General features: G+C 37.6%; 1 pseudogene; it reads left to right on the forward strand.

Annotated features, from left to right (window-relative positions):
* Positions 1-227: 227 nt before the first annotated feature.
* On the forward strand, positions 228-11302 carry LOC132519144 (catenin alpha-3-like; annotated as a pseudogene).
* The last annotated feature ends 309 nt before the right edge of the window (positions 11303-11611 follow it).

Raw genomic sequence — 11611 nt, forward strand, 5'->3', positions numbered from 1 at the left:
CCTGAATCCAATACCTAACTGCCAGTATACAGTCAAAAAGGAGGACTCGGAAGTTAGTAGTAAGGTGACTTACAAAGACATCATTCACAACTCTGGGAATCACAAACATCTGATTTTGTGAGTTAGTTTTATATCAGCTTCAGAACTGGGAAGAAGCTACCCACAGTGATTCTTTGCCATTCATTTGCCAATTAGTTATGAGGCTGAGCATGTGATAAGAAGCAAGGATGTCTGGTGAAGTCAGCTGTAGAGTGGACTTCAGTCAACAAGGAAAATCTGGTGCTGGAGGCTGGTTTGGAGCCCTCTTGAGCATCACAGTCAGGGCCTGGGATATGACTGAAAAGGGGTATTACATTTTTCTTCCAAGAAACACCATGTTAGATTAACTGTGAATCATGTTACTGATTTTCTCCTAAGATACCCCTTCATTGTGTCAGGCTAAGATTTAAGAACATTTCCCTCTTTTTCAAAGCTCACTTCCAACACTTCAAAAATAAGATGTGCCATTTTGTATGTTCAGCGTGTCAGTTGCTCAGTGTGTGTATGTGTATGTGTGTTAGTCACAGATCTTTCAGTTGCAAGTGATAAAGATGCACTCAAACTTAAGAGACCAAAAGGAGAATTTATCATCTCACGTAATTGGCTGTGGAGGAGAGCTGTCTAAGGAATAAACCTTACTTAGGCACCACTGGGCTCTGGGCTTCAAACAACGTTATGAGGCTACTCCTTTCACTTTCCTCAGAGTTGGCTTCATTTTCAGGCAGTCTCCCCCCATATTGTGGCAAAGATATCAGGCCAGTACTAGCTCTAGGCTTCTATTTTCCTCACACTGACTGTCCTAGTGAAAAGAGAGTCTGTTATCCAACTGTTCAAGAAAAAGTCCAGGGCAGGGCTCTGATTCCTCAGCATGTCTGCATCTCTTAACCATCAATGTGGCTAGGGAGACGGGGTTCTTTGATAACCAAAGACTAGCTCATCTGCCTGATTTTGTATTGGTGATGAAAGGATTTCCCACAAGGAAGAACTGTTCAGTTTGCTGAAGAGAGGTGAAAGGAAAGCATCATGGGAAGTCAGTAATTCTGCATTGCTTAGAAGATAAAGGGTATGCATGTGAAAGTAACTATTTGAAAGTGGAATTCTAGACTAAAATAGAAGGACATGTCTTCATCAGAGTTTAATACAAGCAAACAAAAAACATACCCAATCTTTTCAGTAGAGTATCCTTTTGTATACTTAGTTGAGAAGTTCTCATTCCAATAAATTTTGCATATAATCAAACCACTTTTATCTCTCCTGCAGTTAATTGAAACAGAAGCATACATCATTGTTATGACACCTATAGGTAATTTCTATAATGCACATTATTGATTGGGTTTTCTAAATCTGCTTTTACACCTTAAAGCTGAGTACAAAGGTGATTCTGACAACAATGGGAATAAAATCCTTTAAAAGCAATCTCGTGGTCACATATTATTTTATTGTAATGGGATTCTCTTAATATCAATATATTTCTGTAAATCGCCTTCTCAGTTCACATGATCAAAAGAAAATAGAAGGCAAATATAGTCCCCCAGTAGTTAATTAGCACATAAATAATTGTATTTGAAAACAGAAGGCGAGAAAGAGACATGCTATTTTCTTACCATTTCAATGCCTTTGGACTCTATAAACTTGTTGGGTATTATGCACATAACAAGATTAACTTCAATTCATACATCTCTGATTTGTTATTTTTCTATACAATAGATGAATAAAAACATTATTTTAGACATATACACATACACATATAGTGGCGCACTGTTAACATATATTTGTGTGTATACAGACACACACACACACACACACCCCCCATGCACGTGTTGAGCGTTGTCACGCATTCTCAGCCCAGGAGAGGTGGTGCAGCAGGCAGAAGGTATCCGTTTGGCCATTGAGCATTAGAGTTGTGCTGCAAACGCTCTCAGCCAAATAGCACTTTTCTAGACACTGAGCAGAGAGTATTCTCTGATGCATTGTTTTCCCACTGCAGCTCTCTGTCATTTATTTTGTTCTCTGAAAAACATCCCTGACCCAAAATGAAAACACATCAAGAAATAAAATAAGATGTAAATTTGATAGTGCAAATCTGTCCAACGATGCACAGAAAAGGTTTGACTGAGGTGTAAGGTAACTTGAAAGAGACAGTGTAGTCTACTGAGCATGAAATGAGCGGTTGGTGAGTGTTTGATGGCAATCAGTTGGCGTTATGAAGGGAATCATAAGGATCATTATAGACTGGTGAATAAAATTACAATTATTTACATAATAGACGGAAGAAATACCAGAGGCATGTTGTGATTTCAAGGTATTCGAAGAGAATAAAGAAAGATTTCTAGTACCTAGAGGATACCACCACAAGAAACCAACAATGCTATATATGTCACTGAATCAGTATTTCCAGGAAAGCATCCTCTCACCCTGTCAGTTCAAACCCAATTGTTCTTATTTATTTAGAGGGAATTCAGAGATACATGAGTGAAAAGATAAGGAAAAATTATTTCTAAATGTCAGAATATATAACCACAAATCAGAATACTTTTTCTGGCTTATACATAAGCATATGAATACTTATTTCTTAATAATAACTTACATTATTAGTATACGTTTTATAATGTATGCAATGCCTTACACCATTACTAAGTGTATGTTTTTTGTGAGCCACTTGATATTTTCAAAACACTGAAGCAGAATTCTTTTCACAGAAAAGCTATTTGTGGATACCTTGTTAAAATGACCATTTGCCTCGTTCTGCTTTAATACATTCTTTATAGAAGCTTTGCTGAAAGCAAAGTAAAACTATAAATGAGCTTTTCTTATAATAGTGTTAATTACAGTCACACTGTGTCTTGGTTTAATGCAGCTACAGAAATTCTTTTCAGTGGCAGCAAAAGAGCAAAGAAATGAAAGCAGGGACTCCCTAGTCTGCATTTCCTTTTCCTCCTTTCAATTTTTATGAAAACGAAGTATCACTTTAATCATAACTTCATTATTTATCCTTAATCAAACACAACTGTAATTTCTAATTGTTATTCATCTTAATAATTAATGAAATTATATTGGGAGAGTTTCTGTAATACGTACAGACTGCTCTCCAACTGTCCAATATAATTACTAATGAAAAAAGAGCCATAATGAAATGGAATTTCACAAGTGTTTTGAGTTCACGTGCACACAAGGGGGATGCCGTGGAGCATTGGCATTAGCTAATGATAACCTGAGATCAAAGGCGGAGCCCTATGGAGCTCCAGCTTTCAAGGTAGCATAATAAGTCTGAAATGTCAAATGAAATCTTCCAAAAATGAAATTTAAACTACAATAATGGCCCATCCAAACTGTCAAGCTGGCTATCCAAGTGATATGTATATGATTGATGATTTCTAAAGCTCTAAGAAAGTGAAATAGTTCTAGACAAAAGCCAAAAGCAAATTCTTATTTCCAATGACAAGAAAAGTAAATTTACCAGAGCTGTCATGTGGTTTACCTCGTGCCATGCCAGCAACACCCAAAGTAACTGACCTTACCAGGAAACAAAGAAGAAAACAAAAGAAGGATCGGCGAATAAAACTCATACTGCTTCTACATAACAATCTTAATCAGGAGACTCTCATTCTCCTGTTATCTTACATACACCTGCTTCTAAAGCTCTGAATCTCAGCATTTAGAGTAGAGGACACCACTGTTTAAAGCACACAAGCACAAAGGTAGAGATACGGCATCCAGCAGAGAATGAAAAGTTGTAAGAGCACACAAAGCTGCCGTAATGGCAGATCCCTGATTATATGCAAGTAATTAGTATAATTCTGATCAGAACAATCCTTTCCCTCCAACAGTTTGTTGGATTTAATGATAATAAGACTTTAAAAAATTCTTAATGTATGTCTCTGACTCTACTGCAAGCATTAAAAATAGAGCTGTGAAGCCTGTGAGCTGAGCATTCACTGCTTCACTTCTGAGAGAGAGAGGAGGGCAAAAGACGAGCTTAGGGAGGATATTTCATTAAAGTCAGAAAGAACTTTAATATAGAAAAATTAGTTCCGTGAAAAATCTTTTTCCATTTCCACTAAATCGGAAACAATTTATACTCTGAAATGAGAATTGAAAGAAGAGAAAAAAAAAAAATCCTTAATTGGTCTGGACTTTTCCATTGTGCTTCTGGAATTCTGACCCTTGTACTCTATTGAACCTACTTGTTTCAATTATTCGTTTATTTGTTCTTTCACTCACATATTCATTAGTTATCAATTGATGTATTCTTCATACATTCATTCATACATTCATTTATTTATTTAACATTTTCTGTGTGTTAGGCACCAGGCTATATACATTGACCATGCAGAAGTGTATATGGCATGAGGTCTGCCACCAAAGTACTTAAAGGGAGAGACAAATGTGTTACTCAGTACAGGTAATAAAATGTGATACAACTTGGTATGTTAAAGAGGAGAACAGAAGTATTAAAACCTGCCTGTGCTTGTATCGTAGATACAGTCGAGTAAGCTTTCAAAGAGGAAATGTTATTTGAGGATTTCTTATGATAGTTTGTAATTTACCAGAGAATCTACAAAATCTATACTTAAACAGGAAGAATATTTTGAGGAACATTGACATTTGCAGATAATTAGAAAGGACAAATTTGAGGCTTATTTTCTATTATGTTTCCCCAAATTGCATATTTCAAGCAATAGGTAGTCAGATTTGTATGTAATGAACAAGTAGAACAAGCAAATGGAATAATAATTCTTGAGGAAGCAGTGATTATATTTAAAATTATGTCAGCCTTGACCACAAGGCCAACAATATGAGTGAGGTAGGTTACCAAGAGGGCATCAAACTTCCCTGCATAGTTATTTAATCATTACTAAGCAGGATGTGTTATATGAGAAGGTCAGAGTCTCTGACTTATTAATACAACTGGGAGAGTTGATTTCTTCTAAGAATGCTCAGTGTACTCACATGGGGCCAAAACCTTGAGTGGAAATCCTGAGAAGAAGGCTTTCTGCCAGAGGAGATTCTGGAAGTTAATGATGACCTATGAGATGTCCCTACATGGTAATAATGGGGTGGCATGAAACTGAATTCATAAGAGAAATGCTTCTGCTAAGAAGAAAAAGAGTATGCAAAATTCTAAGGCACTGGGAAATAAATTAGATTCTTGACCGTTATTCTTCAGTCTTGTTATGGAGAAGGATCTTAAAAGCTTAAAATATTTTATTTTTCTGGTTCACTGAGTACTCTTAATTTTGTTATAATTTTTCTGGCACCCAGTAGAACCTTAACTTAACCAATGGTTCCATTTTACAGCTGAACCACTATATTGTCAACATATTACTTTGTCTTTATTTAAAACATGGAAGCAAAACTATACATGGGAGTGTTATTTATCAAAGATCAATTTTACATTTGTATATCTTGCTCTACAAATATAACAAATAGATACTTTCCATGGCACTTTTTTGTTTTCACTAACAGGAAACAGATTGGATTTGGATTCATGTGACATGAAAGTACTTGGATTTTTAGACAGAAAATTTAGTTGAATATTATCTTAGCTTGGGGTTCCCCCAAAGCAGACACTGAAGCAAAGAGTTGTTTTTATTTGCAAACATCATCCCAGGAAGTGGAAGTGAGGAATAGAGAGGGGGAAAAGCCAGGAAGGAGGAAAAGCCAAACAAAGATGGGTTATTAAGGTTCCAGTAGGTTCCCTTGGCACCTCGTGAGAAACCTTATGAAACATGTTTTAGAAGTTTCCACTCAGGTGCAAAAAAGGTGGAAATGTTTATTTATTGGTCCTCATCATTCATTGTTCAATGGTAGTGCTGTAAATTTCTGGGTGGGCACGTTGTGAGATCAAAGTGGGTGCCTGTGGGCTCCCCACACTATAGCTCAGAGAAGCCCAGGAGGAAAGAGTGATGTAGATGGTTCAGGCCTGAGCCAAGGAGTCTGGTGGCTCCCAGGCAAAATAGTGGAAGCCTGTGCAGGGCTGGTGAAGACAGCAGTAGCTGAAATAAGAAGGGCCAAGAATTGGGATGCAAGACGTGCCTAATGCAAATGTTGCCTGTTCTTTAACATAGAAGGAAAATTGTTTACAAAAGCTAAACTGGCAAATTTAGAAGTACTGCAAAACAGATTTTGCAGTGAAATATAGCAGGTAAATATGGCAAAGCTCTAAACTCTGATCATGTCTTCTCATTTTCAATTAATTCCAGTGACCACCTCCTCTTCACCCTGTCCTTAGGGAGCAAACCCAGATTCTTTCATCTCTACCAACATTCCACAAACACCTGGTCCAGAGACCATTTTATATTGTTAAAAATCGTTGAATATCCAAACATGATTGTGTTAATATAGGTTGCACTCATATTAACTGTATTAAGAAATTAAAACAGAAATTGTAATGTGGCTCAAATACATTTAAAAATGAAAACAATAAACATATAACAAGTTTAACAATGATAATATTTTTATGAAAAATAATGCTGTTTCCCAAAACAACAAAAAATAGTTGGAAACAAGAGTTCCAATGAAACAAGAGTCTCATTTTCCCACAGTCTCTTTACAAATTTCTTTAATGTCAGGATTTATAGAAGACATTTGGTTTGTCATATCTGCTCTGCATTCAGTCAGTTGAGGTATTACATGGTATGTATCCCCTAGAAAATGCCATCATATACTCATGAGAGAATGAAAAAGGCAAATGACATCTTAGTATTATTATGAAAATTGTTTTGTCCTTGTAGATTCCCTGGAATGATCTTAGAGACCCCCAGAGGTTTTGGATGCCACTTAGAGGAGCCAGTGGTCTATACATATACATATAGCCCAATCTGCCTCATTTCTTAGTAAACCTTATGGTACTGCCATAGTGAATATTACCATTGCCCACAAGCAGCCTCTAGACTTCTGCATCCAAACGTTCCACCCACCTTCCCGTCTCCCCATCTTTCTTTATACTATTGGTCCTTGTCTAAATCCTCTCAATTCCCTTTAGGAAATTATCCACAATACTTCTATTTAGCAAGCATCATTTTCTTCCTGCATATAACTTATTTTTGTTTTTGCCCCCCTTATTACTTTACTTTAAAGGCTCCGTACCCTCTAACTGATGCTGGTTGGTCAATAAATAGCTGTTGAAAATATGATATGAGTGTTTAGTGTGTCGTTTACCTGTCTTACAGTTTATAGCACGTGGAACAATAAACCTTTCCGTTTTCTCATCTATGCATTTCATTTCTGGTGACTTTACTGTTATAGATTGAGGCTTCAGAAAGCTGTAAAAGAAGACTCACATGTGTAAGTTCATCTGGCTTGCCAAATGATGTAGCTGGATAACACATCTCTTTTGTCCTTATGCCTATCCAATTATTGTTCTATACTACTTAGACCAGACAGTTTTGTTTGACAGAGGTTAAGTGAGGACTGGGGAAGGCAGCCTATTCAATGCAAAGGCAATATTGTACTTTGTAATTGGTAACTACGTATCTCTCACCAGTTGTCAGGGATGGCTGATCTTGGGTTTTTGCAGGAGACTGAAATACTATTGAACTTGTGAGTGAAAGGATTAATTTACACACTGTGGCCCTGCTGATGCATAGTATGGCTCAGACTCTGACGAACATTGTCAGGTAGTTGGTACCTGGTGGCATAGACCAGGGACTACCTGGCAACATAGATTTCCAGTTTTTCCTTATTTGAATAGCTGAAGGTAGCTGAATTTAAAAGGAAGATGACTCTATTGCCCCGTAATTCAAAGATTGCCTTATTATGACCATCTAAGTGTTTATATCTATATTATTTTCTTCCTTCTCATGCACAAGTCCTACAACCTTAGATATATATATATATATATATATATATATATTCTTAATAACATAGAAAGGGAAATATATTTGTATATATTGTCCCTGTCTGACTGTGAAAGGCCAGTTTTAAAACTTAAAAGCCCTTTAATCAAGAACTAGCTAGACTGAAATTTTGGCATAGCTGAATGCAATAAGCTTGTAAGTGCCACATTTTCCACAAGTGATCTTCCCTGCCTGTACATTAATCCTTCTTACATTCACTTTACACAGAAGGTGCACTTCAGTGAATCTGGATACTAATTAATTTCAAAGCTGTAATGCACAGCAAAGGGATATATCTTTAAAATAACTAGATTAGGGCTTCCCTGGTGGTGCAGTGGTTGAGAGTCCGCCTGCCGTTGCAGGGGACATGGGTTCGTGCCCCGGTCCGGGAAGATCCCACATGCCGCAGAGCGGCTGGGCCCGTAAGCCATGGCCGCTGAGCCTGCGCGTCCGGAGCCTGTGCTCCGCAACGGGAGAGGCCACAACAGTGAGAGGCCTGCGTACCGCAAAAAATAAATAAATTAATTAAATAAAATAAAATAACTGGATTAGTTAGATTAAGTGACAATTCAATAGAAAAGGAACTTTCAAATCCCATTTAAATATAAGATTAAAAGATGCAAATTCATCTGTAGAGAAAAGCCTTACTGACTTCAGATACACACAGTGACAGGTCAGAAAAGATATCTCAGTGTTGTTTTGGTTAATATGTTTGTTTGCGTAGTTCTAAGCATGTGCTGCTCTAGCTTGGGCATTTGGATCCTCTCAGGTCCTTTAATGAAATTTATTCTCTTAAAATATCAATAGACTCACCAAAAAGGATTGTTTTATTCATTTTAAAATACTCCTGATGCAAATATTATGGGAAAGTAGGACTTTGGTGGGGGGTAAAGAGAAACAAGCTGAGAGAAATATAAGCAGTGTTTTATTATTGTCTCTGATTTTCAGTAAATTAACAAATATTTCTTTGTCCCACTCTTTTGCGTTTTTTAGCTTACTGTCTCTAGTATGTCATCTCCCACAATTCAAGTATCTTAGTAAAACCATTGTTCCATTTTTAAACTATTTTTCACTGTCTCTCACCTTTCTTGTATCCTTTCCTTTTAACTCAGCTTTACTCTAATGGTCAACCGTGATAGTTACTCCTTTGTGTATATCATCAACTCCCCTGTCCCTCTTTTACTTGGTTTTACTCTCCTGGCTAAACCACAGCCCTGGTTAAATCCAGTTCTTTACTTTCTCTGTACTTTCCCCTGCGCAACAGATATATACACATATGTCTCAATTTAAATGAATAGTAGTTTACCTCAAGAGGCCCTTAGAGAGTTGCAGTAATCATTCTGTATTTCCCAAGTCACTTCCCATTCCAACTCTCCTCAATAAGTATTTCATGTCTTCTTTCTCCTCAGTTCTTCCAATACTTTTTCCATCATCTTTAACCTCAGATTTTACCTTGTAATTAGAAAATGGAAGCTATCAGAAGAGAACTTCCACCAAGGTAGCTACACACCTGCCATACCTGTGCCCATATTCCCTACCTTTCTTCTGATACTACAGATGAGTCGTCTGTGCTCTGAGCTAACACCAAGTACTACTCTTGTGCACTAGATATCGGCTTTCTTGTCTACTGAATTACAACTGTCTCTTCGCTCATCATATCCTCAGATTTCTTTCTCTATTGGATGACTACCATTCGCACACAAACATGCTGATATTTCTTCTATTTGAAAAGAACCCTTGCTTGATTAGCAAGCTCTGTATTGCTAAAAGCAATGGCCAGTTCTCACCCTTCATCTTATTTTATCCATCAGTAGCATTTGCTCTAGTTGATCACTCTCTCCTCCTTGAAACATTTACTTCCCTTTCTCTTAATTCTTCTTCTGTCTTGATGCCTGTTAGTTTTCAGTCTTCTTTTCTAGGTCTCGAGTACTCTGTCCATGGACTTTTCTCCTCTATACTTTTTCCCTTGGTGATCTAATTCTTTCCTAAGGTTTTAAATCCCATCTCTGCACCCATGGATCCGAAATATATATCTCTGTCTCTGCTGCTGCTGAAAGGTAACTATACAGTATTTCTTGCTGGTGATTAGGAATTCATAGCATTAAGACAGATATAACAGAGCTTTCTGGCTGGCGAATACATGGAGAACTGGGGAGAATGGTGCACCTGGAGAGGTCATGGAAGCTCTGTACCCTTTCCCCAGACCTTACCATATGCATCTCTTTTATCTGGGTGTTCCTCAGTTATAAAAGTTAAATCTCAGAGTCATATCCTAGAAGATGTACCATAGCCTTGAGAGACCAGGATGCTGATAATTTAGACCATTCTGCAGGTGCTATCAGAGGATGGGCAGCAAGAGTTGCTCACATTGTCATAGGGAAAATGGACAGGTAGGAGCCAGGGTCTTTTACTGAAAGTATGATGAGAAATGCTAACATCCTTACAAGTACTGCATGCAGTTCTTGAGTTTGTAACACAAGTGAGTATTGCCTTGGAAGTCTTAAGTAAAAACTCTTTGGATGTGTTTGATGATAATCAATTTTTGGAAATATCGAAGAATATCTTTGATGCAATTCATGATATAAAATGTTCAGTCATGGTTATTTGAACCCCAGAGGAACTGGAGGATGTTTCTGACCTGGAAGGGGATCACGAGGTCTACAGTTACACCAGCATTCAGCATTCACACCGAAGGGAAAACTGACGGAGCTAAGATGACTCAAACACCTGAGGCAGAAAAGGAAAAAAGTGCTGAGCAAGTTGCTGATTTCAAGAAATTGAAGAGTAAGCTGTATGTTGAGATTGAGATATGGACGATACAAGCAATGATATTGTTCTGACCAAGAAATTGTGTATGATCATAATGGAGATGACAGACTTCGCAAGGGGCAAAGGACTACCAAAGCATGCAACTGATGTGATCTATGCAGCTAAAATGATATCAGAATCAGTGTCAAGGATGGATGTCCTCTCTTGGCAGGTTGCCAACCAGTTTCCAGATCCATCATGCAAACAGTACTTGTTGGATTACTGGAACAGATGAAGTTCTACTATCACCAAATGAAAGTCGGCAGTCAAGTTAAAGCTGAGATCTACAACCTAGGAGGGAGAGCTAATCATGGCAGCTTTGGACAGTGTCACCTCCCTGATCCAAGCAGTCAAAAATTTAACGAACACTGTAGTTCAAACCATGAAGATGTCTACATTGCCTCAACCAACATTATCTGAATTCAGAGTCCTGCTGGGCCCTGGCACCCAGTTGTGATGCAGAGAATGAAGGCCCTGAAAAAATAATTAAATAAAAATCCTTGATTAAAAGAGAGAAGCCAGAGTAAATGTGTGCAGCTGTTGGATAAGACTCAGCAAAGAAAAATGTCTACCCAGTGCAAGGAATGAGTGAATTTAGAGGAAGACATATCTACTGAAACAACTCTTCGACTCTAGTCCCTTTATTACAAAACCCTGGCTAAACTTACTACTTTTTTTTGCATTTGATTAGTTCTGCAGGTTCACCGACTCTTAGAGTTTAACTCTCAAATAACATGAACCATTGCAAGCTGAACCAAAATGAACAATGTATATTTGGGATCATGTCATTGTCATCTCTGTATGGTCAGCACCTAGTAAGTAATCAGTATATGCTTGTGGAATGAATGAAACCTTTCAGATGTTGTTCAGCCTTTCCCATCACAGAGAATTTTTTACATTCATTGCAGAACGGACATAGGAGACTC

This window comes from Lagenorhynchus albirostris, chromosome 4 (assembly GCF_949774975.1).
Source record: "Lagenorhynchus albirostris chromosome 4, mLagAlb1.1, whole genome shotgun sequence".
NCBI lineage: Eukaryota > Metazoa > Chordata > Mammalia > Artiodactyla > Delphinidae > Lagenorhynchus > Lagenorhynchus albirostris.